This window comes from Grammomys surdaster, unplaced genomic scaffold (assembly GCF_004785775.1).
Source record: "Grammomys surdaster isolate TR1022 unplaced genomic scaffold, NIH_TR_1.0 126153, whole genome shotgun sequence".
In the NCBI taxonomy this organism is placed as follows: domain Eukaryota; kingdom Metazoa; phylum Chordata; class Mammalia; order Rodentia; family Muridae; genus Grammomys; species Grammomys surdaster.
Window position 1 is genome coordinate 8,337,090 of NW_021620961.1, and position 27,913 is coordinate 8,365,002.

Here is a 27,913-nt window from a genome sequence, read left to right on the forward strand (position 1 = left end):
TTTATTTTTTAAGTATAAAATTATTACATAAATAATAGGAGATGGATCGTAGGAGATGGACCTCTCTGAGAGACACCAGCCAGCAGGTATGAGGCGCCATTCCTGCGGGCAAAGACATGTGTGTGCTATGCACATGTGTAGAGTTCAGAAGACAACCTAAGGGAGTCTGTTCTAAGGATCAGATTCAGGTGGCCAGGTTTGTGCACTAAGTGCCTTTATCCCTGAGGCATCTTACTGGCTCATTACTGATTTGTTTTTTGTTTGTTTGTTTTTTGTTTTGTTTTGTTTAGAAAAATAAACACAAAATAATCTTTACATAATTAGCAATTCTACATGAGGTATGCAACTAACTTAATACAAGTGTATTATCAAGAAGAGTCCAGGATTGTACTTATTACATTGGGTGGGGGCGGTCAGGTTTGGTACATCATCTAAGATATTAGCGCTGATATTGGGCAAGCAGAATAAGATTTAGCTTGCTGGGCAATCTCGGAGATCTAAAACCTCTTTAAAAAGTGAGAATAATGTTTTACAGAGAGACATCTGAGTGGGCTCAAATATCTGTCCCCAAGTCTGTCACTGTGGTCCCCAGTAGGAGATTCACTCTCTTACATGCAATTTATTACTTAGCTTAACTTTATATTAATTGTGACAGGCTATCTGGACTCTTAGTCTGTTCCACAGAAGAAACTGCCAATCTAAAGAGAAGACAATGTTTGCCTATTGGTAAGAGAAGCTTGAAATGTGGTGTGTGTGTAGGGGTGTGTGTGTGTGTGTGTGTGTGTGTGTGTGTTGAAGGGGCTTGAACCCATTTCCTTACACATACTAGTCAAGTGCTGTATCTCTTTGCTTCATCCCTGTCTTAGTTTTACAAAACTGGGTCTCATTTTGGAACTTTATCCTTGAACTTGCTAACAAGTCCTAGATGACCGCCAACTTCCCACTTCCTGTCTCAGCTTCCCAATTGCTGGGATTATAGGCTAGTACCTCCATGGCTAACTGAAAGCATTTGTTGAATCTGCTCTAATCTACCACAAAGATGACTTGTAATAAAACTGACATTGGATTTTCAGAAAAAAAATTAACCTAAATAATAAACTGGGATACATTTAAAACGTCTTTGTATAATATTTACAAAAAATTTAAAGAGCTAAGTTACAGTTATGCTGGTCATTTAATTTGCAATCATTTGCTTTTTGTCAATCAGGGAGAAATGATGCCCTAGAGATATGATGCCCAAGATAAATGCTGCCTTTACTAATTTGCTTTAAGCTGATTTTGACCTGTGGTGTATGCAAGTGCTATGCTGCTACCTGAGATTTACACTACATTAGACGACAAACAGATTGCAGACAATAAGTATTTTAAAATTTACCACCATCACCATTAAGGAAAATATTTCCAACGTGCTCAGGACTGTGCTAGGATATAGCTTTATTAAGAATTAATTTGAAAAACTGCCTTTACTTTAAAGACTGGGAAGATAGTCCAGACCTTGCTCATTTGAAAAATCTGAAAAACAGCTATAGAGTTATTATATAACAGTAAAGAATACAGTTGGGTCACTTGGATAATTTTTGGGTTCGGTGTGCATCCGTGACTTTTTCCAAATTCATAGGATATGAAAAGCATGAGAATAAATAGCTTTAGTCACAAAATTGTCTTAGTATTTTAACTCAGGTTTAACACTTCAGAGTTTAGGGTGAACCGAAGATATACCTTAACCTTTTTTTTTTTAATGTCAAACAAAAACAACTTCTGCAACCACAACATTCTTCCCGCAGGTAATTCTTTTCATGGAAAGATACTAGAGTCAAAAACAAACGTGACATCTGGGGCAGGGGGAGCGTTAAAAGGACGATAGGAAGGGAGTAGAGAGAATAGGATTTTAAAGCAGAAACCACAAGGAGAGGAAGAGATCATGGTTTCATATTTTTCTCTCCTCCCTCCACTTTCTCGGTTTACCAATCTGTTAGCCCCCCTCAAATTTAGAGGCGGGTTCAGCAAGACCAGGCTGCAGGAAACCCAGGTTTCGCTGCACTGCCACCCTGGCTTCCTGATGTAATTGTTATTTATTGAGACTCCAGAACCCAGCAGAGCTGCTTAAAGAGGTGACGGCCCATCTCCTAGTCCTGTTGGGTCAGATCCTTCCTGGGGCTTGTGCAGATTGGCGGGCAGACCCTGCTGGAGACTTCACAGTGACAAAGCAGCTGAAGATAAACCAGGTTCCTGGGTCCTGCGTCCGTCTAGGGAGCTGAGCTGTGCACTCCTCAGGTCTCCTTCCCAGTTTTCCGCTTGGAATCATGCCATATTTATCCCTGGGTCCTACTAAGTGCTGAGCATCGGGGGTCAAAATGACCTAGAGTTATAGCGCCGTAGCTTCCGGGATTTAAGCGGGACACAGATTTCAAGGAGGTGGAAATTAGGGTGGGTAAAGGGCGGCAAGAGAACGCGTGCTTGTGGGTGAAACCGGGAAAAAAGGGAGACACTTAAGGTGCCAGCTCCTAGGTGGGGAACCTGAGGTAGAGTTAAGCTCCCCGATTCCCCTGTGGTGCCCCCAGCGTTTGCCCCGGCATGGGTGACATGGGCGATCGCCTGGCCCCTAGCGGGGATTCTGTCCAGGCGGCTGGCTGGACGGGGCTGGGAAGCCAGGGCGCCGGCTCGGGGAGCAAAGCGCCCCCTCCTTCTCCGGGTCCAACCGCGTCCTCTCTCTGCCTTCAAGGCCGCTCAGCCCCCCACCCGGAGCTCAAGCGAGGAGGCCTGCAGACGCCCGGTGGGCTCCCCGGCTCCGGCGAGCCGCCGGGTGCGCGCTGGGCCCGGGTGACAATGGGAGGGAGGGGCAGAAAAGGGTTAAGAAACTTGGCTGAAGAGCTGAATGGCGTGGAGCAGCGAGGGGAGGGACCCGGCCGCCGCGAAGTCGGCGGCGGAGGGAGGAGCGCGGCTGCGGCGGGCGGGCGGCGAGCGAGGCGCTCAAAGTCAGCCTCGCAGACATTGCAGCAGAGCCCCGAACTCGGGAGGCGACGGCGACCGCGGCGCAGGCGGAGGACGAGCCGGCCCCAGCCCGCCCGTGCGCAGCGCCCGTGGCCTCGCGCGGCCGCAGGGCACCGCTCACCCGGGAAGGAGGGAGCGACGAGAATCGGCGGCCCGGAGCCGCGGCGGCCTCGGTGAGTAACGATCGCGGCCCGGGCTCCGTGCGGAGCTCGCGGAGCGGACGCCGCGCCGCCCGGGCACGGCCTGGGTGCGCAGCCGGTGGAGGGCGGCGGAGGCCGGGGGAGGCCCGCGGGGAGCGCCGGGGACACGGATCTCGGGGACAGCCCGCCGCCGCACCTCGTTCCGGCTTTCCCCGGCAACTCGCGGCCCCGGCCGGCGCAGCCGCCAAGTTGTGGAGTTCCCAGTCGCGGACTCATCCGTGCCAGCCTTGGCGCGAGAGGCGCAGCCGCCCTGGGTGTTCTGCGCCGGGACCCCCGCGGGTGGCCGGGTGGCGGGGGCCCCGTTCGAGCTCGCCCGTCCGCCCGCCCGCCCGGCTGCCCCCGTTGGCCCCGAGCCCCGGGCGCTGGCTGCCGCGCCGCTCGGTCCTGCCGCCCAGCGGTGCTCGCGGTGGCGCCCGCGCAGCTCCCCGCCTATCGCCGGTGTCTCCCTTGCGCGGTGCTCGCCGATTCCCAGCCGGGAAAAGTGACTCGGAGAAGGGACAGCGCTGAGCCCCAGGCCCGGCCTGCTGGGCACGAGCTGCCCGCCTGCCGAGGGAGGGCGAGGCGCCTTGCACCCGAGGCCTCAGCCCAGTTCCCCCAGCATCCGAGAGGGGGTTCACTCGCGTGAGCCTGGTGAAGTCCTGAGAGACCTCTCTTGTCTCTGGTGCCACTGTCCTTCTTACTACTATTGTTGTTAGAAGAAACCTTCTAACGTGCAAACATTCCCCAGACCTTCCCATCCTTTTCAAAGTACTTTTCCAAATTTTAATCAGGAGTTGATATTCAGACTGAAGGAACAAAGGAATCCACTGTGTTTAAAAGGCGGACAGGCAATGAGTCTGACACATGTTGATCTCTGAGACATTCCAGGAGTTACTACCTTCCATCATGTCAGTAATTTAATTGGATTCTGGCGGTCGTAAACGAAGAACGGAACGTTAGGTAATTTTACGTTACAATACTTTAAAAAAAATAATGGGTCATTTTTAGTTGTGGGAAAGTCCGGACATTATTAGGTGCAAGAACTTTTTACTCATTTTTTGGTGGCAACAGACTGGAGTTTGTCTGCTCCTGTAAACTGATTGTGACACTGAGGGAAAACCGTGTTTTTACAAAAAGAGAGACTAAGAATCTAAAGGGAAAACAAGATTAGCATGTCTGTCTGTCTGTCTGTCTGTCTGTCTGTGTCTGTATATATGAATATATGCCTAAATGATGTGTAGTCTGTATTTCTTGGGTTTTGTAAAGCAGGGGCTTCAGTAATTCATTCTTTAAAGTTATGAATTACATTGAACCCGCTTATTAGTGAATCATAGGTTTAGCAAGTGGGCGGCATCTTGCAGATGCAATTATCATCATCAGGTTTAATAATCAGGTTTCCACCTTTGTCTAAGAGAGGGTGAAGTAAGTCGAGGTTTTAAACAAACGGTGCTTCAATATGCATGGCCCCTAAGAGTGGCTGCTGTCTGCAGTATGTTGAAATCTTCCACTTCCAAGTGAGTTGCCCTGGTTTTTTTGCCCAGTAGTTTGTTAATGTCCAATACGGTTTAATTGATTTTGGAAGCCTGACTGTAACACCCACAGGAACTTTCTATATAGGACTTAGTTACTATAGACAAAGGAGAGTCGGTAGTGTAGCAGGCAGTACCTGCAAACTGGATACTTATACTCCAGCCTGTTTTATACTCTACTGGGTAGACTTCGCTCCACACTAAGCCTTTCAAGTACAAGGAGCGTGAACAAAATATGCTTAAAAAGTATACTTAAAAACTCTAAGGAGGGCAGTTCGGTTGCTGCTTGTATACCTTTGGGTTCCATGAAGTGCCTTTAAGATAGTTGAAAACCAGGCTTAATGGCTACAAGAAGACTTAGAACCACCTATCTGTGTTTCCAAACTTTGTAGAACTTGAATTTTTCTAATTGAGATATCTGAAAGTATTGTGTGTTAGCAATGGAGAAATGCGTGTGGATGAGGCCAGGGCTCCTCTTGATTCCTCCAGTTTTAAGAGCAAAACACTGTGATTAAAAAAAAAAAAAACCTATACCACCACCTAGAGTCTGCTTGTTAGTTTATTGCTGTTAGAGTTTGCTTATGTTGACATGTCCCTTATGGTTACTGTATAGTCAAAACATGATTAAGAAGTTCAGGCTTTCCAAAGGCCATCACGGAGAATAATTATTTAAGTAATGCACAGCAAGTGCCAATTTAAATTATCCATGCCACTTTCAGAATCGGAAAATTATGACATATCAACTCAAGTGGGCTAGTCTCCAAAAGATATTAATTTAAAAAAAAATTTTTTTTAAAGACACCTTCTTTTAGCTTGTGCTCCAAAGTGTCTTTGGCTGTGCAAAGATTTTCTGTGTTACTAGAGGCTCAAGAAATATTACAGAATAAATGTTCTCAGTACCTTTTGAGGTTCTGGGGGGACAAAAGCAATGATAAAAAAAAATATAGAGGGAGGAGTGTTGCCACTACCAACATTTTAGATGTTGAGAAGGTTGCATGTGGGATCAGGTGTTTGAGAATACAGTCAGTGTGAAACAAAATGACATCCTGTCCTGCTGGAGGTTTGTGTGTAGTAAAGCAGTCTGTTAAACAGGAGGCCTGAGGGAGGCAGCCTCTGCCATGTGGCTTATCACATTGTCCAAGAAGGAAGTAACGCTCCTCCTTTAACCGGGTAGCCTGAAAGATGGCCTCCAAGATCTTTAATTAAATATCAGCCGAACAGAGAGAACTAGAGCACTGTATTAATTCTGTCAGACATCACTATTTTAGAACATTGAGGACAACTAAAAATGAGTTAACTCATATCTGAAAGCAGAGTTTTGAGGAAGGTGACAGATGAGGCAAAATATGTCAATCTAGTGGAACACATAAGGAGATCAGGATAGATACGCCATCCTTGGCTCTCCAGACAACTGAGAGGAAAGGAGCTTGTTATTAATCACATACATGTTACCGCACACCAGCAGAAGATCACGACATGGAGATCGTTTTAAATCAGAGTGGCTTAGGACCTAGGAGGTTAAAGGTGTTAGATTTTTTTTTTTTTGTAAGTCTGAAGATGGCAAGCAACTCCTGTCTTTCCAGAACAGCAATAACACTTTGATGTATGAAGTTAAAAGATCATTCAGCTAAAAATAATGTTTAAGGCATTTAAATTTTAATCAGGAAAAAAATTGCTCATTTTAAACTGCGACAAGTCTCTTTTCTCTTTTATGTTTTAAAATGTAGGCTTCCTGACACAGTTTTTAAAGTGTGGGCTAGTCACTTGGGTTCTCTCGCCACCCCCACTCCCTTCCCCTTCTCCTCCCCTCTCATCCTCCCTCTGTAAAATTAACAAGTTCCATATCCTTAGCCATTTTGCTCTGGTCCATGAAGACTGCTTTAACTTGTTGACTTTGCTTTGTGCTTGTGGCAGGATGAAGTTTATTCTGTACTTCCTTTCCTTTCAGGTGACTGATACACCCCGATCAATGAGCTTTGCATTTTCCAATGATGCTTTACTCACTCAGGGATGATGGCTGAGGAAAAAGCATTTGCTGTTCTTAGCAAAACCCTGTGTGCCCTTATTATCCAACCAGAGACAACATATTTATTTAAAATATCTTGACTTCTGTTGAAGAGTTAATGAATTGTTTTGAACAGAATTTGTAGGGTCCTTCCTGGATCTGTGAATTGAACTGTTTAGTTGTAGTTTTTCAAGAACCCAGGGATGAGCATGGTCTTGCAGTAATATTTAGATAACAACAGTCAGAAACCTAACACCAGAACAGACTGAGACAGGAGGAAGGTAAAAGCTGGGCTTGTCAGGGGATGAGGCAGCCAGCTGGATGGAGCTAGGATCCCAGCTATTGGGATGGACAGACAGTGAATGGAGGAGAGAGATCCTGTTTCCCTCTCCTGTTTGCATCTGATGCTGAAGTGAGGACTGGAACTGCTGATGGTAACAGATTCCCCTTTATGAGGCCAGCAATATTATATAAATAGTGATTGTTCGAGAGAATGAAATGACAAGTCCTCCATTTGTGCAGATTCACATTTGGTTGTCGAATGTTCTTCAAGTGTATCTGAAGTGGAAGGTCAAAATTGGGTACCAGAATAGAACCAGGAGCTCTGACTTGGGAGAAAATGAGTATCGTTTCCCTTTTTCTTTCATCCGTTCTTTTATAATGGCTAGAGTTCTATAAGTCTTGCTATAGAGATGGAAACTGAGTTCTGAGGTTTGGATGGTGATATGGAGCACTTTTAACAGAATCTCATGATGGAGAAGGCTGGGTTATCCAACGGGGAATGGATAGCAGAGAGACCAGAGATCTCATCAGGGTTTCCTTACAAATACGTCATTTTTTTTCTTTTTCATTATTGACATTTAATGTTTAATCTGTATGTATACTGAGTGTGTAGAAATTCTAAAAGTTAAGTCACAGTTTATTGTAGACAAAACTTTTGCTTTGCTATGGGGAATGAACGATAAGCTTTTTGTGGTGATGAAAACTGGTATGTGAACTACCAGGAAGTTATGTCATTCTATGTCTTTTTTTTCCTTTTGTAGCTCTTAGTATATATTCTGTATCATGGGCCTTGATAATGTAGTTGCACAACCCCCCCACCCCACCCCCCCAAACACACACTTTCTTACAGACATGTCAAACAAAACATTGTAAAACTTGTGGTGTTGTTATTGATCATTAACTTGCCTTAAACAGGACAATTTTTGTTAGGTTCACACAGTGGAGAAAAGATGTGGACTTTTTAAAAACTGTGGTCCATTTTACAGTTTATATGGGGACTTTGAATCATGCTAGGGGTAAGTATTTAGCCCAGAACCCTAGGAGTGCTATAGAGAGAAGCAAGCATTCAGAATTCAGATGGCTGGCAACCCCGAGTAACAAGAAAGAAGTCACTTGGGTTCTGAAGAAAAGCATACTTTCTGTAGGCTAAAAAAAATTTGTAATGTTTTGCTTGTTTTTGAGATAGATTATTCTTGAAGATAATCACATGGATAATTAGAAGTTATGAGTCACCCGTTTGTTTGTTTTGGCTTGAAGTAATGCTAAGCAAGGCAGCAGCTTACACAGGCTCGAAAGGTAATTGTGACATCTGTGTATCGATCACCTCTCTCCCTTCCTTCAATCTTCCTTTGTCTTTCAATTAACAGGACTGGGGCACTCCTAGGATTTTTGTCAAGACACTTGACAATAGAATTAGCACGTGATAAGTGAATAGTTGTCGTTGAAATCTTCACCTGTCACAATCTTCACCTGTCACGATTCTCTCTCCCTCAGACTTTTCACTTCCCACAAGTGGAATTCCCACAGCTAGGAATTAAAATCTCCAATTTTAAACCCACCTCTTGTTGTTCAAATACACTTAAGGGTGGAAGGAAACTACAGTGGCTTGTTTGCCTTCAGTTTTGGGTGACTCACCCAGACTTTCCACAAACATAGATTTCGAAGCCTGCTAGCCTTCAGCCTCAGTTTCCCATCCACGAAGATGAGGAAGACTGGCAGCCTCAGGCACTGTTTACTGAGAGCTTAGTGCAAAGGACTCTCTCACCTCTAGTCTTCTAACTAAGAAAGCCTGTTTAATGATAGGCAGGGCTATTCCTTTTGAAGCCTGCACTTTCTATCTACTGTAAAGGATTGTGGGCAACTCCCAGAGCTAAGGAGTTGGCAGCTTGTATTAGTAGTTTGCTTTGAGTATTTTCCTTTATGTTCTTTACCAGCTTCTCAAAGGTATGGACATAGGGCCAATTATCTTTAGAATAAAGTCAGTAGGAACGCTGATAGTAACTATAATATACTGGTGGTTAAGCTGGCTGCTTGTGGTTATGAGCTTTTAATTGTTGAATTTGCATAGACATAACACGTGACCATGTTAAATATCACTTGACCATGTTAAATATCACTTCATTAAAAATGTCAGATGCTAATTTAGCATTATAAGAATGAGGTGGGGGATTAAGCTTTGATACAAGCTTTAAGTGAGAATAAATACTATAATATGGTTTTGCTGTGGGCCAGAACTGGACACATACTGTTACAATCAAAATTTGAGATTTGAGAGTTCTGTACGAAGTGGGACTTCTTGAGGAATTTCTCTAGGAGTTGAGAGAGCTGGGATTTCTGAAATTTGAGTTTTTAGTAATCTAATCATTAGAGAGGATCTATACACTGGAAAGGAAGCGATATAAGGATGGAAGGGCAGAAGAAAAAACATTGGGAGACATTGGAAAACTCCAAGTGAATTCATGACCTTTGCGATGTTTACCCAGAAGGATCATTCACGCAAAGGGTCGCACAGGACAGGGTAGGGTTTGATTTTTTCGAAAGGACATTAAAAATAGTACTTCCTCTTTTTCACTCTACGTTTCTTTCTCTTGTGTAGAGTCTTCTCCTAAATCAGTCCACGGTTCTGGTAAAAGGGAAGTCCGTTTGTCTCCCTCGGCAACAACAGTCATAGCATGAGAGGTTGGATATGATTTTAAATTCCGAGGTTCTGTTGTTGTATGTTAGTATGCGTCATTGTTCGTGATTTCAAACTGGTGCTTTTCGAGGAGTGGAGATGACTGGGGGAAGACTTGGCGTGCGCAGAAGTCACACTGGTATGCCTCTTTTACTGTTTTACCCCCTCTGTCCGCCCAGCAGGAGGAGCAGGAGCAGAGGAAGGAGAAAGGAAGCGAACTCATCCTGAGGAGGCACCTGTTTGTGCCTGGCGTTGTTCTGGCCAGCTCACATGCATTTTTCTCTTTTAATCCCCCCCAGACGTATAAATATTATTTCCTCTAGTTTACAGATACAGAAACCCAGGCAGTGAGTTTGCCAGTGTCACTTGCCTGAGGTCACACAGCTAATTTCATTGTCCATGAGAATACGCCATCTTTGGAAAAAGAAACTAACTGCCAGCTGACTTTCAGGAAGCCATAAGGAAACCATGCTCTCCTACCTGATAGCCACAGAACCCAGGATGCAAGGACAAGCCTCCCAGGCTGATGCTCACGGCCTGGTTTCTCTGGGAAGGCCTCTCTTCCATAGTTTCCTCAGCTGCCTACCCTTAACTAGAGGGAAATTTAGTTCCCAAGGGCAACTGGCTACTTTCCCCCAAACTTTTAGTCCCCAAGGGCACTCTCCTGCCAGTGCTAGCTCTTGTGAAGTGTACCACAGAATTACTGCAGTGTTCTTCAAGGCGATGAACGCCGCTGTGTTGTCTGATATAATTCATTAAAATCGCCTGTCATGGTCTTAATCTTGGTGTTCCCAAGGCTTACTGTGTTTGTCCACTTCAGAGGGCTGCTGTAGCAAGAGTGCCATAGCCTTCCGGTTGAAAAATCGCTACTCTTGACTATCCTTAATGTGATTTTTTTTTTTTTTTGGTTTGTTTTTACTACCTTTTCCTCATCCACAGTAGTTTTCTTAAAGACTATGATGTGTTACTGAAGTAGTCTCCAAGCTCCAAACAGGAAGTGGATAAGGCATTTTTTAGTTTATTGAAAGGGGAGAGATAAGTAAGAGTTGGCTTCAATTGGGCAGTAGACCTTGGTGAGCAGGGAGCTGTCTGAATTAGGAGGCTTGTAGCACAGAGTGCATTTTTAAGTACACACCAGCCGTGTTTGCTTTTATTGTTGAGGCCATGAGGAATGGAGTTATAAACCTCTCCACACCCCCCTCTTTTTTTTTTTTTACTTGACTCATTTAAAATTTATGGAATGATGAACCCCAAACCACTCTAACTGAGTGGCTCCTCAGACACTGAGAGGTACAAGTTGAAACTATATTTTAGACATAGAATGAGACAGAAACAGATATACATAATATTTTGTAGTGTGCTTTGGATGTCGAAGTGCTCAGTAAACGTTGGGACATAAAGGATTCCCATAAAAGCTGCAAGAGAATGTTTTGGTTCTGTCTTTTATTAAGAGAATAGATATTTTTATTGTAGCTAAATAAGAAAAGAGAGTTTCAAAGTGAGCACCCTGGGGACGGAAATCTTCTGTCTCAGATTACGTATTCTCTAACCCTCCCATGCCTTTACTGAAGTCATTGAAATAGACGAATCTATGTGATAGCAAACATGGTTGGGCTGAGAGTTTTTATTTGACCCTCTGGTACTTAGTCTCCACATGCTTTGTACCCCTGAGACAAAACCCAAGGCCTTGCATAGCTCTCGGGCCGGGGAGGTCCGGAACTTCCCATTTGCACCAGTACTGAATTTTGAATCTTCATGAATTGAAATAATGGCATGGTATATTTCAGGTCAGAAGAGGACCTGATAGAAAGCTGTTGGAAGAGAGACCATCTTGTGTATTGTATGGATGCATCACCTGTCAATAATCTGATGGCCTATGCCTTAGGCAGGGAATTGAGGGTGGGATATCTCAGAGGAGAAAGAATTCTGGGATAGAGCCAGGAGCAGGGGTTAGGGGGAGCCTCAGGGAAGATGTGAGGAGAAGGAAGCACGGTACCTGAGTACAGGTAACCAGCCATGTGGAAAAACGTAGGTTAAAATAATTAGGCTATTTTACTTATGATTCAGTCAGAGTCAAGCCTAGCTATTTGGTCAAGGGATTTGTAAATATATTCTGAGTCTGAGACTTATTTCTGAGATCATGGGGCTGGGAGGAAAATGTGGGACAAACTTTAACAAGCTGTGGATGGGGTGAAGTTAAGCACACTGAGTAGGGGGTCTGGCCCTGCTTCCTCTTTAGTATAAGCATTCAAGTATACTTGGTACTTCCGAATGATTTCTTTCCCCTCCATCCTAATCCTTTCTGTTTCCTATTGCCTTCCTTTACTTTTCAAATTTCTTATCTATCCGCCCCAAGCGATCCAGGGGATACAGTGGAGTGACTCATTACTGAATCTGTTAATACTTTTTGTCATCATTAACTTCAAAATTTCCAAAAGGAGGAACTGAGCCTGGACAGATTTCACTATAAAGATTATGTAGTTACCGGTTGGGTAGACCCAGGATGAAAACTCAATGTCTTGACTTAAGTCTGTTTCTGTATGGGGCTTCTTGATACGGGTCAGGAAGAGAAGAGAATCATGACTGGATAGGAGAGATCTGTAATCGCCCCTCAGTGCTGGGTCCTGAGGGCAACTGGTGGCCAGGTACATCTCTGTGGCCTTGGGACTTTGTTTTCTTGGGGTCTTCATCGTAGCCTTGGACTCTTTTCATTGTCCTTTGACTTGGATATAATTGTAGGCTTTTTTGTAGTACAGGTATGTGCGCATTCACTCAGAACTTTGTTTTCTGTCTTCAGACATTTTCTGTTCTGTTTAATTAGGACCGGGTTGAGGTTTCTTGGGCTTTCTTCCTTCCACATTAGCGTGTGTATCGATGTCATCAAGTCTTTTTTTTTTTTTTTTTTTTTTTTTTAGGAAGTCCTGTTGGTGAGACTTCAGGGAGTGGCTTCTGTGGCTTGTCTAGGAGACACCGTCTTGTAGTCTTGTAGCAAACCAAGATGCAGGACTCCACATTTGGATCCGCTGTTGTTTTCTCTGATGCTCTCAAGTCTGCTGCAAGGAGAAGTTTTCTTGATGAGAAGGGGAGACTGTGACGTGGTTATAAGGACAAATATTTAGGATGCAGTTAGGGATTTTGTTGGTTTAATTATGTGATAGTTCTGGGTTTCCCTAGACAAGGAGCTCCAGGCCAGTAAGGAATACTGAGAGTTGAAGAAATAGTCTTCCCCAGGGAAGAGCACCCCCATTGGTTAACTAAGACCAAATAGTCAATCCTGAAAAGTACCTACATGTGACATTAGATGGACTGAGCAGGTTGAAATTATGTGTTTACAAACACACACTTAACAACAATGAAGAAAAAGGAGGCTATGAAATTTCAAAGAGACTTGTAGTAAGAAAAGGAAAGAAAGAAATGATGTAATTATAATCTAAAAAAAAACAAACAAACCTCCAAATAGTTCTAAAAAGCAACAGGAGAGTTTCCTGTTTGAAGACTTAGCAGAACCTGGCACCAGTAGCTGACTGGCATGACCAGACTACTCTGGGCCAGCTTGTCTTACTGATAACTGATGCTCTAAACTATCAGAGGAGTTGATGGGGATCCTTTTAGTCCCTTGAGCATAGAACATGGAGTTTTTATGTGCTTTGAACCAAGTATCCCCTAATCTGCACTCCTAGAAGAGACAGAGACAGCAAGCAAAACTTTGTGTAGCCTTTTGCACAGCCCACAAACTGACAGTGTCTCGCTGTGGAAGGCACATTGGAAGAGTCCTGCTTATAGTGACAGTGGGCGAGAGAGTTCAGAAGCACCCTGGAGCTCCTCAAATGTGTTCTTTCTCTCTTACGAACTGTTATGTATTCACTGATCCCAAGAGCCCCGTTTGTCTGGTGTCTCTTCTCAGTAGACAGTAAACTCCATGCATGCTCACTGATAGATTGTTAGTGCCTTAAGACCTGCCACAGAGGAGACTGTCCAGTCCAGGAATATTTGTTGACTAGAATATTGCTCCAATCTCAATCTTTGGTTCATGACATTTGATTATGAAGAACTTATGAATCATACTTGTTCTGCATTTGTCTATTTAAATTAGCACTTCTGAGAGGAATAATATTGTATGCTTAAGATATATCTTCTTTTCAGTTGTATTAGTTATGGGAGAGAAAAATGAACATAACTGTTGGTGACGTAATTAATTGACAGTTGAAATGAGAATGTGCTTTATAATAAATATTAAGTCTTCAAATTATACAAATTAGATTACAAAATATGTTTAGCAAAATCTGTGGACAACATTAAATTTCTTTCATGTTTATTTTTAAGGAAGTGCAACAGTATTTCTGAGTCTTTTAAGAAGTTTCCTTCGTTCACTTCTAGTAGCCTAAAGGGACTGACCAGCTGAACATGTTTAATCCTGTGGATTTGACTGTTTCAGAAGATGGATGCATCTGTAAAACACATCTTAAAATTTTATTTCTAGCCAGATGTGGTGATGCAAAGGACCCAGAGCAGGTAGAATTTCTGTGAGTTCTAGGCCAGCCCGGTCTACAGAGTCAGTTCAAAGAGAAAGAGGGAGGCAGGGAAGAAGTGGGGAAGATCCTGTCTCAAGCAAAACCAACCAACCAACCAATTAACCAAACAAACACCTAACGAACTTTATGTATAGACTTAATTTTAAGGGTGGGAATGTGGTTATCAGTCAGTGGGATAGTACTTGCTTTTTCTTTCTTTTTGGTTTTGAGGCAGGGTTTCCTTGTGTAGCTCTGGCTGACCTGGAACTACCTATGTATCCCAGGCTGGTTTCAAATTAAAAAATATGACTATCTCTGTCTCCTGAATACAGAGATTAAAGGCATAGCCACCACCCTGGAAAATTCTGGTTTGTAATAGTCTTATAAAGTTAACATATCAAGAATGGTTGATGACCTAAAACCTGGTACATTGTAGGATGTCAGTAGCATCCAATTCCTTTATAGGGTTTAAAGACAAGTCTGGTCTTCTCTGGCCATGAATCCTGTCATGCTGTAGTATCGTTGTATGACTGATAACTAATAATTGCTGATGGGAGGCAGAAAATGAAATTACATGGAAATGAAGTTCAGATATATCTATCTGATATAAATCTGAAATGCTAAATAAAACGTATATATTATCTAGGTATGTACATATTTTTAAAACCTGTATTGTTACTAGCTTTCATCTTTAACAAATGTTCTGAAAATGACTTTAACATAGGTTTATGTTTTGTGAAGATAAGGTTTTTTTGAAAACCATTTGTTTGTGTTTGTGTGTGTGTGTCTGTGTGTGGTGTGTATGTATGATATGTGTGCATTGTGTGTGTGTGTGTGTGGTTTGTGTGTGTTTGTATGTGTGTATCTGTGTGTGTGTGTGTGTGTGGTATGTGTGTGTGTGTTTGTATGTGTGTATTTGTGTGTGTGTATTTGTGTGTGTGTCTTGTGTGTGTATGTGTCCCACACACCCGCCCGCCTGCCAACATGTCAGGGCACACTTATGATGCTTGGTATTCTTCCACTACTTGAGTTCCAGGGTTGCACTCAGGTCATCTTGCTTGGCAACACATGCTGTTACCTGCTGAGCCATCTCATCAGCCCAAGACAAAGTTGTTTTTTTTTTTTTTTTTTTGGTTTGGTTTTTGAGACAGGGTTTCTCTGTGTAGCCCTGGCTGTCCTGGAACTCACTCTGTAGACCAGGCTAGCCTCGACCTCTCGAACTCAGAAATCTGCCTGCCTCTGCCTCCCAAGAGCTGGGATTAAAGGCGTGCGCCACCACCGCCCGGCCCAAGACAAAGTTTTTAGTGGGCATAACTTCATCTGCACCTGGCCGTGATTGTCAGGTGTTTCTTGAGTTTGGCCAGTTATTTGTCCACAAGCTTCACATTTTATTCCTTCCGGTATATTCCTCCCAGCAATGCCCCAAAATTCCTTTCTCTGAGGACATTGTTCTAATAACATGAATATATTCCCTGATTATTTTTCCCTTTACAACTCCCTCCCTTCATAGTAGAATTCTTAGTTGGCTTGCACCCGTCTAAGTGGTTCTGCTTTTGCAGACATACCTGTTCCATTTAATAGTAGGTTACCTTAAACCTGTGAGGTTGAGAATTGGAAGTAGTTAACAATATTAATATAGAAATCAGTTTTAAAATAGGTCCTTTTGGCAGCAAACAAAATGGTAAAATCTTGGTTTTGACCCTTTGAATGGGTAAAGCTAAGTTATATTCATTTTTATTCATGGCTATGCGTGTGTGTCTATGTGAGTTTATCTGCACCATACTTGAAGATATCTGTGAGCCAGCAGGCTTCAGATCCCCAGAGTTGCATTTACTTCAGGTTCTGAGCGTGAGCTATTAGATGCGGTGCTGGGACCAGAACTTGGGTCCTCTTCATAAGCAGATTTAACCACTGAGTCATCTCTTCAGCCACACAAAACTAAACTCAACGTGCCTTTTATCCTAGTTGCTATAGACATTTAAAATTTTATGGCATTGATCATGTTTTAATTGGTATGTTACAGTAAAAGCAATAAAGATTTTTTGGGGGGGTAGTGGTGTGAGGTATACAGAAGGAGACTGAATAACAGATTACGATGTATAAAATAAAACAAACGTGTCCATTTGGATTGCCTTTGATATATCTTGCTGTGAAGTTTTTAACATTTCTTGGTTCTGATTTTTGAGAGGCTTGTAACTGAACAGAAATCCATATTTACATGTGTAGAAAAGATCTATTCAGAAAAATATATGAGTGGTATGTTTGTCTGGTGACACTGCATTCTGTAGCTCCAATTATTGGCTCAATTGAACTTGTCAGTGAAACATTAGAGAAACATTACCTTTGTGCATAATACCATTGAGATGTTGCAGTACTTGACAGTCCTGGTGGCCATGGTGATACTCTTTCTAAAAGGCAAAAGAAGTGAGCTCGGAAGAGGAGGAAGTCCTGAAGGAGAAAGGAAACATCACTTCTAAACTATACTGAAGTTGTGGTTTATTGTGTTTCAGGAATATCCATCCATCCATCTATCCATCCATCCATCCATTATCTATCTATGGCATATCCTAAAAGATACTTAAAGTAAAATTCTATTCCTAATGTTGTAATGCTTAGTTTAGCTGTTAGTCGAAGACACCCTGGTGTTTGATAGCTATGGCAGAGCTATGGAAAGGGTGAGTCATTTAATGTTTTTCAAACTGTTCCTTTTATAAAATAAGGAGGTTGGTTGAGAACAGCGATGGGGTTCTTCTCAACTCTGTAAAAATCAGCATGGCTTCAGAATGGACTCGGTTTTTTTTTTTTTCTTTTTTAAATGCATTGAGTATCAAAGTGCCCAGAACCTAAAGTTAGGATGATGCCCCTTATGGTTTTGGGAGCTTGGCATTTAATATTTTACAGCAAAGTTTTTAGTGTAACGTAATTGAACTTGTACTGGATAGGGTTAATAGGCTGGAACAAAAGGTCAAAGCATAAGGCATTAGGCTTAATTAAGGGCTAGCAGGAGTGGCAGGGCAGTGTGACAGTTAAATGGGTTTCCCACAGACTAATGTCGGTTACAGTGCAACCATGCCTCAACCTAAGCAAAGGGAGGCAGTGATTAGCAGTTTGACATGCCAGACACTTCTGGCCAATCCCATCTGATTTAGAGGTTAAAAAAGCACACCTTTATGAGCTGATGGATTGATTTGTGTGCCCGTCTGGGAAAGATTAGAAGTCCAAGGCCGATGCTGTAAATGTCAGTTATGGAAGATTGTACTCTCTTGGTTGGCTCATTCCTTTAACCGTCGACTGTTTTATAATGGGGGGGGGTAACTGCTGTTTATGGAGGTGAATGCAAAAGGGGTGGGTGAACAGGTGGGGTAGGAAGGGGAGTGTTTCCTAGACGAAATTACAATGTAACATATTCCGTAGCAGGTGCATCTAACTGTATGGAGTTTTCTCAACCTCTCCTTTACAGTCGGCATTGCAGCTTTCTCTTGTGTTAACCTGAGCAACAGTGTCCGTCTAGGATTTCCTTTTGCTTACAGGATTGATAGGCGTCTTTACTTAGGCACCCCTTTTGCAAGCGGATGGATGGTTTATCTCCGTATCATTACATGTGTTTTACAAAGTGGAGAGAGAAATAAAAGGAGTCTTCACAGTCCTGCACACACACACACACACACACACACACACACACACGTACACTATTCTTCGTTAGGAAAGTATGAACACAGAAATGAGAAAGTGGCTCAGGAAAAGAAGTTATTGTGCTCAATTCTTTTCAGAACATGTCAGGTCAGGGCATAGTAATGTGGGAAAGCACCAGTGTTGCCAAGAGACCCCAGGAGGAGCTAGGCAAGAGACTGGGCTGGCATTTCCATGGGACAAGCATTGAAGAGCTGGGCAGGGTGAGCAAGTTTTAAGACCAGGTAGTCTTAAATGATTCCATTTAAGACTAGATAGTACAATGGCTAGGTACTAATGATCTACATCTCCTTATATATGACAATATGATAGCTGATATTGCATAGTAGCTTTGAATTAGCTGTAGATATATAACTGATATACAGGTCTAATCTTAGTTTGCTTCAGTGGTGTAAAGCCACAAGAAAAATATTGCTTGTAGGCCACATGGAGGGGGTGGGATCTTGATTGATCATTGTGCATATCAGAGGCACGGTGGCATTGTGTCCTTTGCTGTTCCAAGGGGGTAGACTTTCAGATAAAAAAGGTCATTAAGATGTTGAAACACTGTGATCTACAGGAAAGTAAGAGTAAAACGTGTGAGCCCCATGCACGCATGCGTTGTGGGTAGAGTTTGCTCGGGTCATCAAGAGTGAGATGCAGATCTCCTGGTGTACCTTCTCTCCGCAGAGGCTGGCCAGAACTTCCGGTTAACTGAGTTATCGGCCCAGCCCTCTTCAACCGATGCTTCCCCACAAGGAACACAGAGACGAATATATATTTAATATTAAATTTCTAAATATCCAATACCAGGAGATCACTTTTCCTCTTGTTCATCTTCATTTTGTGTGATTTTTTTTCCCAGAAAGCTATGGTATACTGTTAATTTCCAGTTCAAGATTATACCAGTCTTTAACAATAGATGGTTAAATTACAAGTAGAAAACTTGGCATCTATGTGTTCTAATGTCCAAGGAATGGAAAAATCCTAACTTTTTAATGGACATTTTAGAACTTAGGTTAATATCGTAGTCGATGTCTTGAGGAGCTTAAGTCGCTGTCAGTGAGGTGGACTTTGAAGAAGTGTGGCGAGAATCAATGTGGCCCTTTCTATCAAAAAACAAATATGACATCGGAGGTGTTAGTTCAAATAAAAAAAAAAATGTAGCAAAGTCCATTGGAAGCGGTGCTAGGAGTTTGAACTCAGCTTCATACTCCTTCTGATAATAAAAATATGGGCCAGAATTTCCTCTTATAAAGCTAAAAATTGACCTTGGATTGTAGTTCAAAACGAAGCTCATCCAAAGTGAATTAATTTATGGATACAAATAAAGCCTTTTAATTTATTACTTTAAAAGGCCACAGTGGGGGTAGGGAAGAGACTCAGTCAGTGAGGTGCTAGCCTAGCCTTGTAAGCAAGAGGACAGGAATGATCCTCAGAACCTGCAGTCACAACACTTGTGGAGACAGGTCCCAGCTAGACCTGCAGGATGGATTGGTAAGCTTCACATTCAGGGAGAGACTCTGTCTCCGAGCACATGATGGACACCCGGCATCAGCCTCTGACCTCCACACACATGAGCGTGCAAACAAAGAAAAAGGTTAAATATGGGATCTCGTGGTACTGGAGTGTATTTAGGCATGTCACAGTAAGTGTGCACTCATCCGTGTTCTTCGTAGAGAAGCGTAGGTTGAAGTGGGCTGGGCCCGTGCCATTGGAGGTGTTAGTTTACATGGAGAACTGTAGAGGACATCATTGGGAGTTTGGGTTCAGCCTCATTCTCCTTCTGATTAAAAAAAATATATATGAGCGAGAATTTCCTCTTATAAACCTAAACATTTTTGCACTTCTCTACAGAGAGAGAAGATGAAGGAGCCCAGCTTTTGTAGTGCCATTTCTCCTTCTCTAACTCATCTTTAGATTGCAAAATGTTGGCTTAGGTGATCTAGTGTCAAATGATTTGATTAGTAAATGAAATATAGAAGATTTCCCTAGTTTAACAGCGAGAAGCATTTTGGGACAGTTTTCTGGGATAGTACATTAAACCCCAAACAAAACAAGCAAGCGTTTGATGTTTTATGTTGGCGCTAATATATCTAATATATATATGTGACATGTATGTATGATATATAATATATATAATATATTATATCCATAGATATAGATATAAAACAATCTAAAATATAGTATTATATACATATATATTAGTATTTTACAGTTCATCCATGTAGTTTCCTTTCTTTTCTTTAGGTAAATAAAAGTGTTGTGATAGCTCATTTATTTTAGACTTGCATTTTGTTACAGTAGAGGACCTGTTTGATAGGGTTGTTGTTTCAGTGTATCTTGATATGTTTGGCATTTTGAAGAGTATTCCTTGTGCCCTGTCATTTATGGTAGTGTATTTCTTTCAACCTATGGTATTTCCTTTCTTTTATTAATGTGGTATGATTGGACCCATGACATTGGAAGCACGGTCCCCTAGCCAGTTAGTGGAACGCATGCTTGTTCCACTTATTAAAAATGAAACAGAAACTCTTGGCTTTTTCTTTTTAAACTGGAGATGGAAAAATCTTGTGCATATTATGTAAGAACACCACCACCGACCTACACTCTCAGCCTCATAGATCTTTTTGTTGAGGAGGAAAGAAAATCATAATTAAAATATAACTACATCAGTTCCCTCTACCTTTCCCAACCTCTCCCATGTAACCCCTGTTTGCCCCCATTCAAATACATGGCCTATTTTCCTCTAATAGTTATCATTAAATAGGTAGATGAATGCAAAACATAAATAAAAACAACCTGCCGAGTCCCTTTACTATTCTCGTGAGAAGATTTTTTTTCTCCTGTTCTCTCGTTCTTAGCTTCTCTGTTGTTAGTTATCTGTAGTTCTGAGTCTATGGGTAGGGCCTTGTAAGATTTCCCTAGTCCCCCTCCCCCATGCTTGCATGTTTATAGGTGGTGTCATTGTCCAGACCTTGTTTATGCAGCCATATTGTTGAGGATTCGTGGGTGAAGCCTCCCAGTCATTTCTGTCAGATAAAATCTCACAGAGGACTTCCTGTTCTCTAGCTTTTATAATCTTTGTGTTCCCCTCCTCCGTAATGTTCCTTGACCCTTAGGTAAGGGAGTTGAGTTGTATATATGTCAATTAGGAAAACAATTATAAACAAAGGGTGTTATATACATTAAAGAGTTAGGATTTTAATATACATAACATCATATATATATGTATATGAATATGAATATATATATATATTCTTTCTTTTATGGATTATTTTTAGTTTCCAGAAATCATGCTAGCTGTATTATATATTTTGTTTTTTTTTAATGCTGCTAAAGTATATGGAATTATTCTTAACCTCAATTTTAGGCAGATAAGTTTTAGTACAAGAGCCAGAGTATGTGATGGACTTAGTCAAACATATTCTTATTGTTTTGCATATGATTATAAAATCAGTATATGCGTGTGTGCATGCACAGATGTGTGCACCTGTTGATTGCATTAAGCATTTGATGTCTCCTAACTCGGGATGGAGGAGGGGCTTCCACGAGGTCTTCAGTGGATCATTTCTCCTAGGTGAATTGAGCACATCCTACTTTTCTAATTCTGTGACCTTGCAGTCATGACTTCAGCCCAGAATAGTTTCAAAGTCATGTAAATGAATGCAATTAAGGTATTGCTTATCATCATACATAGTTCAGATGGAACCTTACTGGATAGAGACGTTTGTTTGCCTCATGAGGAAGGTCAGAATAAGGTTAGATTTTATTACATAAAATACAGGAATGCTTTTATTAAGCTGATGAAACAAATGTCATAATAGAAAAATCATAATGTTTTCCCCTCTAATTATCTGAATGTCTTCATTATTTTTTTTCCTTTTGTTAGTTTAGTTTTGTTTGCTTGATTATTTCTCTGTAGTAAATAACACTTTAAAGGAGATGCCTTTTGTCTACTTGTAAAACCTTGGGACATCACACTCAGTTGTAATTCTAGGTGTAGTGACTAACACCCGAGCTGACACCTTGGCTGTTGGTGGTAGGTGGCTTTGGGCTTGCTAGTGTATGTCCTTAGAAGACTTGTGATGTGCCAATTACCAGGCAGGTGGTACAGGACTTTTAAACTGTAGGAAAAACAATCCCACCACACAGGTAGGCCTATTGTCTGTAGAATAGACAGACCACGAAAGTAGACACTGGAGGTTGTACAGAGAAAGAACTGAAAGTGAAACTGTGTGGACATAATGCAATTAAAAGAAAAATAAGTACCATTCTCTTTCCTTCTGTGATATTTCAAAGTATGTTGTATTCGTTGATTCGGGATTTAAAGCTTATGTTTACTTAACAGCTATTTACTGGGAGTGAGCTAGATGCTTTTGCAACAGACATGACAGAGACTTGGGGAACATAAAAGAAAAATGAATGGCTCCCAGTCACAGTGAGAACAATAGACACGGAGAACATTACCCAGAGATGTAATGTTATAAGCCTACTTGGTTAGCATGGTGGGGGAAGTACCACACCAAGAAATCTGGTATCTGTGTAAGGAGACTGAAAGGTCCTCGTGAAATGAAGATGAACTAGCTTCTTCATTTTGTAGGTTTGTATTTTGGTTTATAGATTTTTTTTCTTTTTTTGATAATGTTGTGATCCTGGAAAACTTATCCTAAGTTATGGATGTTATGGATTAGACATTGAAGAGGCCAACAGTGTAAACTCTGAGAGTCCAATGGAACAGTGTTGTACTTAGATCAGGGTGTGTGCTGGCAGTACCATTGGCCCATTGATCAGCATGACCCTTAAAAGCCCATGCCTGTACAGTGGAGACCATGTCTCTGCTGGCCAGATGTATGCATCCACCAAGCATATTCATTGTAGCCTTTGGGCTTCCTGTGTCCCAAGATAGTTATATACGTATGGATAGGGCTACAGTATCCTAACTACTTGTAAGATCGGGGGTTGGGGGGAGCTCAGTTGTGTGGGTCTTGAATCGAGAGAAGGGGACAGTATTGAATTGTGGTTTCAAAAGTTTGGGCACACTGCCAACCTTCTCCTTGTCTCTGCCACTCTGAGCTGAGGATGGTTCTAATTCTGAGTTTAACTTTCTCTTCCTACTGGGTGAGAAGCAGCTAGGTGTTTCAAACCCTTCCATGAATGTCAAATACTTTCGATGTTTTTTTCCCCAGAAATTCATCTCTATCCTAGCGAGGGACAGTTTACTGTTAGCATGAAGACAGGCGTCTAAGTAATTCTATAGCATAAGTGGTTTCATTAGACACGGTCAGGAGCCACAGTCAAGGGAAGCGTGCCTACATGAGACTCTATCAAAATACATTCATTTGTCGCTTCTTGGAGGTAGCTTATTTTAGGCCACAGTTAATACTCCCGTTTTGAACACATTATTGAAATTATTTCACGAACTCACAGTAACACGCATCTCTCTCTTTCAGAAGGTGTGGATTGTGAGTGGTTGCAGACCTGTTCTCAGGACCCTTTATTTTAACATCTGGGAGAAACACATCCAAAAGGTATTGATTGTATTTTGTCTCGTTGCTCCATTTCTAAATTACTTATGGTCCATCCTTTTGGTGAAAGGAACATGAGACTGCTTTATTCTGTTATTCTCCTTTAACTTTCATCTGTTGACAAACTAGCTTGACATTTGTCTCAGTCTATCCTATCGAGACACATTATCTCGTGGCTTGTTGTGAGGCATGGTGGTATGTTATGGTGGCCAGGGATATGGTGGAACAAAACCTATGAAATCTTTATGAACAGGGTGCAAGCCGAAGGTGGAGGTGGGGTTGGGGGAATGGGAACAGAAACAGGATACACCCTTGGGAGCCTTAGGGGTAGCACCCTACATGTAACTAGGCCCAACCTCCTAGTTACCTATCCACTTGTGTATTCATCAGAGGTTCAGTCCATTGATGTAGCCAATGCCCTCCTGATCCCGTTCCTTTTCAGTAAGCCTGGAGAGCTACACCAAGCCTTTAATAAGTGAATCTTGTTGGGGGACCACTTCAATGCTAAACCCCAATGAAAGGTTTCCTTCTTAATGTTCTGTTTCATATGTCTTCTGTCTTGAATGTGTCTCCTTTAAAAAAACACTGCTAGTTCTTTTGCCTGGAATAGAAATAGATGACAGGCGCATACATAAATATGGTTGATAATGTAGTGTGTATCTGTTAAGGTTACAATGACTAATGAGTTCAGTAGTGGTTCACATCCATGGCACACAGCAAATACCGGATTTTTCTGTTATCTCAATCAGTTTTCAAGCAGCATGAATACAGAGGATGGAGTGAACATTGCTTTGTTTCCCAGAATATGAGAAAGCTTTGTTCTGAGAACAAAGCTTTCACTCTGAAAACTTTTTGGAATTTTTACTGTATTTTCAGAAAAAATAAGATCAGGATTTTTAAGGAAGTTGAAATCATTTTTGTTAACTGAAGATAATAGTTAACTATTACAATTACGCATTTAAAGATAGAAGCATTCAAATGTAGTAGTAAAGAGAATTGTTCATTTTTTTCAAGGCCTGCATGAGTCTCCATTTATGAAAATGTATCATTATCTCAGAAGACAAGTGTGTTTGATGAGCTTTGAACTGGATGACACTATTAAAGAGAAATTCAACCTTGAAATAAAGTATAAAGTGGACAGCCCCTCTTATAAAATCAGAATAGGAATTGTTTTCAAGTCATGTCTTTGAAGATACAATATACAGAGCTCCTTTAATCATTGCTTAGCTAGAAGACATTCTTTTAACCGAAGTATAACTTCCTTCTGGAAAGGAGACCCTTCCTTTCGAGCTCTGAGTAAGTGTGCGCCTCAGTTGTCATGCTTCACGGATGTGCCTAAGTTTCTCTGTGCAGAGTGCAAAGCAGCCTTCTGGCACTTGTTGAAAGTCACGTATGACTGAAACTCCATCTGGTGAGCGTAGCCCTTCCTTACCCCTTTGGCCATTCAGTGCACAGCCTCTCTTCATCTTGCTTACATTGATGTCAAATGGGGATTATCATGCTAACTCAACTTTTATACCAGAATCATGTAGAACAAATACAGTTCCCCCTTTCTGCAGTGGACTTGTCCCAACCCTCCGTGGATCACTGACGACTTGTTTTGATTTCTGTGTACTGGCTTGCCCTGTACATACACTAGTCCAGTGCCCCTTCTGTCTTACTTAAGCACCATTGCTTGTAAGTACGACTTTTACAGTATGAGGTGTTGCAACAAAACTAACAGAAATTTCTTTTCTCTTTTTCACAATTTCATGGGTTAGATTTATTCTTCCCTACCACCATTTCAGCAACCTCAATATGAGTTTCTCTTATGAAGTAAAGATTCTGTTTGTCACTAAAGGAAGCACTTTATGCTTATTTGACACATTATTTAAATAATGTGATACTCTGACAGTGACCCTGATAAAAGGTGGGATCGTGAGTAGTGGACAGGTAACATATACAAAGTGGACACGCTCGACAAAAGCATTCTTCATCTTGTGGAAATGGACTAAGAGTTCTTCAGGTTCTTCACAGTGCTGTGTCGTTCTACCTACCTAGACTTTTCCAACTAATGTTTTTAGACCATAGTTGATCTTAGAAAACTGAATCCACAGGAAGTGAAACTCTGAATTGTTCTAGAACCTTCTGTGAAAATCCACAGATATTCACATTTCTTATGACATGCTGTAGCATTTGCACAGAGCCCACTTCATTTTGACTACCTCTTAAATCAATTCTAGAATATACCCAAATATATATAAATGGCATGTCAGTATCTGTATATGGTAAAGTTTGGAGTATAATGTCGAATTATTATTATATGTCATCATTAATGTTGTTATACATTATTATATAATAATAATGTCATTACTCTCTAAGCTATATTGGGCATAGAACAGTCTGTGTATTCTCAGGAAATAGCCTACTCCCATTGAGTATTTTGCATCCAATTTGTCTAAACCTTTATACATGGGTGGACACACATCACCAGTATTTCTATCTTACCTGTGTAGACATGTGGGGTCACTAACTGTGTAGACATATGGGGCCACCACATCATGACATTTAATTTAGTTGTGTATTGAACCCTTATGGGCCTAAGAGTTACATTTAAGTCCAAAGTGCTTCATGAAGACTCTTCATTAGCCCGCTCTTTAGTTTCCTGATTACAACCTGAGGCTACACTGGAATATTGAGAGAAATGAACAAGGAAACATAGTGTGTGGTGTGGCCCGCGTGAAATTGTCTCGCCAGCAAGGAAGACACGGCAACACACCAGGATCCTTCCGCAGCAAACGTTTATTCCAAATGAAAATGGAGGAAGACCCCAGGCCCGGAAAAGGCACTGTTTATATACCCTTGGAGCGGTGTGTTCACTTCTGATTGGCTGCTTACTCGTTACCCGCCAAAACGCCCCGGGATGGGCTGTGACTTGGCGCTTTTTTACCATAGCACATGCACGGTTTACTTGTTTACTTGGAGGAGCACGCCAGCGCCATCTTGTAATGGCGAATGCTGTCAGCACAAGCCGCGGCTTCCTACATCTCCCCCTTTTTTGTTTTATTACAGAGGGTGGTAGTTGAGATCCCTGGGAAGGTTTCGTAACTCCCATATTTGGGGGTCTCATGGCGGGTCTGAGTCTCTTTGGAGGGCAGTGCTCAAACCCTTACCCGTCACTGGGTCAGCCTCCCCACCCGGGGCTGCCCTGTCTTAGGTGGCCGAGGCTTATCCGTCCGCTCCATCATTGACTTACCAGACCTACTATCCGTGGAATGAACACCTTAGTGGGCAGGGACTGTGTACAGATATGTTTGAGGCTTCATAGGATGTCTTCACCAAAAGCCCTTGGGGTACAGAGGCTGAGGAATCTGTCTACTGGCTATTTCCTTGGTGGTCCTTGGTGTCCTGTTAGAAAATGCAGCCGACCATGGTGGGTATTTGACATTGTGGATGATCATGGAGACTCAGTTGTGTGTCCTTCTAAATCAGAACTTGTCTGTCCACCCATCACCAGCTTTTTTTTCTTTTCTTGGACGTTTAAGAGTTGTTCCAACTCTGTGGACTCTGTGATTGTTAATTCCTCTTACGTTTGAAAATGTAAGGGTCTGCCAGCTGCTGAGGGCTTCCCATTCCCCTGCTGCCCTCGAGCCCCTTGCTTTTGTGTGTGCAGTTTGTAAACCAGTCCGAGTTTCATTCTTGCAAGCATCCAGATGGCACAGGGCTTGGGACGACAGTTTCGTGACTTTGGGGCTGTAACACAAAGCAGTGTATTGGAAACAATGATTTTCATTTTTCCTCCCAGGAAATAGTTTCCAGGTAAATAATTAGTAGAGTCTCACCTGGATTTTTTTTTCTTCTCATGGCAGGCTGTAGGTTTTTAAAGTGATTTCCTTTGACATATCCAGGTTAATAGAGGCCTTCCCCAGTAAAGGGTGAGGTTGGAAGTTGGCTCACCACACACGCAGCTGCTTCAACACACATGTCCTTCACTACTGTCTGTGTTCTTATAGGTGTATAGTATACTCTCACTGCTGCAAAACCAAAAGCCCTTTCGTTCTTACTGGGTCATGATTTATTTTAAAATATCAACTTGTTTTTTAGGACTTTCTTCTTTTCTTTCTTCCTTCCTTTCTTTCTTTTAAACTTTAAAAAAAAAAAAGTTTTGGAGATTTTCCTGAAAAATGTTTTGACCAGCTTTCTTCCAGTAAGGAAAATCCAGGGTGTTTATTCTCTGGTAGTAACAGAAGCAATGCATGTGGTAAGTTTGCAGCTGAGAATTGGCAGAGGCCAAATAATGTATTCTTATTCATGGTGTCTAACTGGGTAGTAAAGGACTTGGATATATGTCTGCTTGTGTCTGTAGCACAGCTGTAGGGACTGAATGTAGTGGCTTTTGAATAGGTTGTCTGTCTCTGATGAATGACTGGGGGACTGGCTGACCCAGGCAATTTTAGTGAGATGCTATGGAGGGCCTGTTTGTGCTACCCGTGACTTGAATTACAAAACCAAATAGGTTCACATGTTAGTATCAGCTCCACCACAAATTACCAGACTTTACTGAGC

The 27,913-nt window shown here is 41.9% G+C and overlaps 1 protein-coding gene across 3 annotated transcripts in view; it reads left to right on the plus strand.

Moving 5' to 3' along the window:
* Positions 1-3,116: 3,116 nt before the first annotated feature.
* Positions 3,117-27,913, plus strand: part of Nrip1 (nuclear receptor interacting protein 1) — an 82,458-nt gene continuing 57,661 nt past the window's right edge. The window contains exons 1-2 of one of the 3 annotated variants that reach the window (XM_028757226.1): positions 3,117-3,164; positions 23,294-23,371. The gene's annotated coding sequence lies outside the window, so the exon portion shown is untranslated. The remainder of the gene's footprint in view (positions 3,165-23,293; positions 23,372-27,913) is intronic. The other 2 variants (XM_028757227.1, XM_028757228.1) reach the window with 2 other exon arrangements.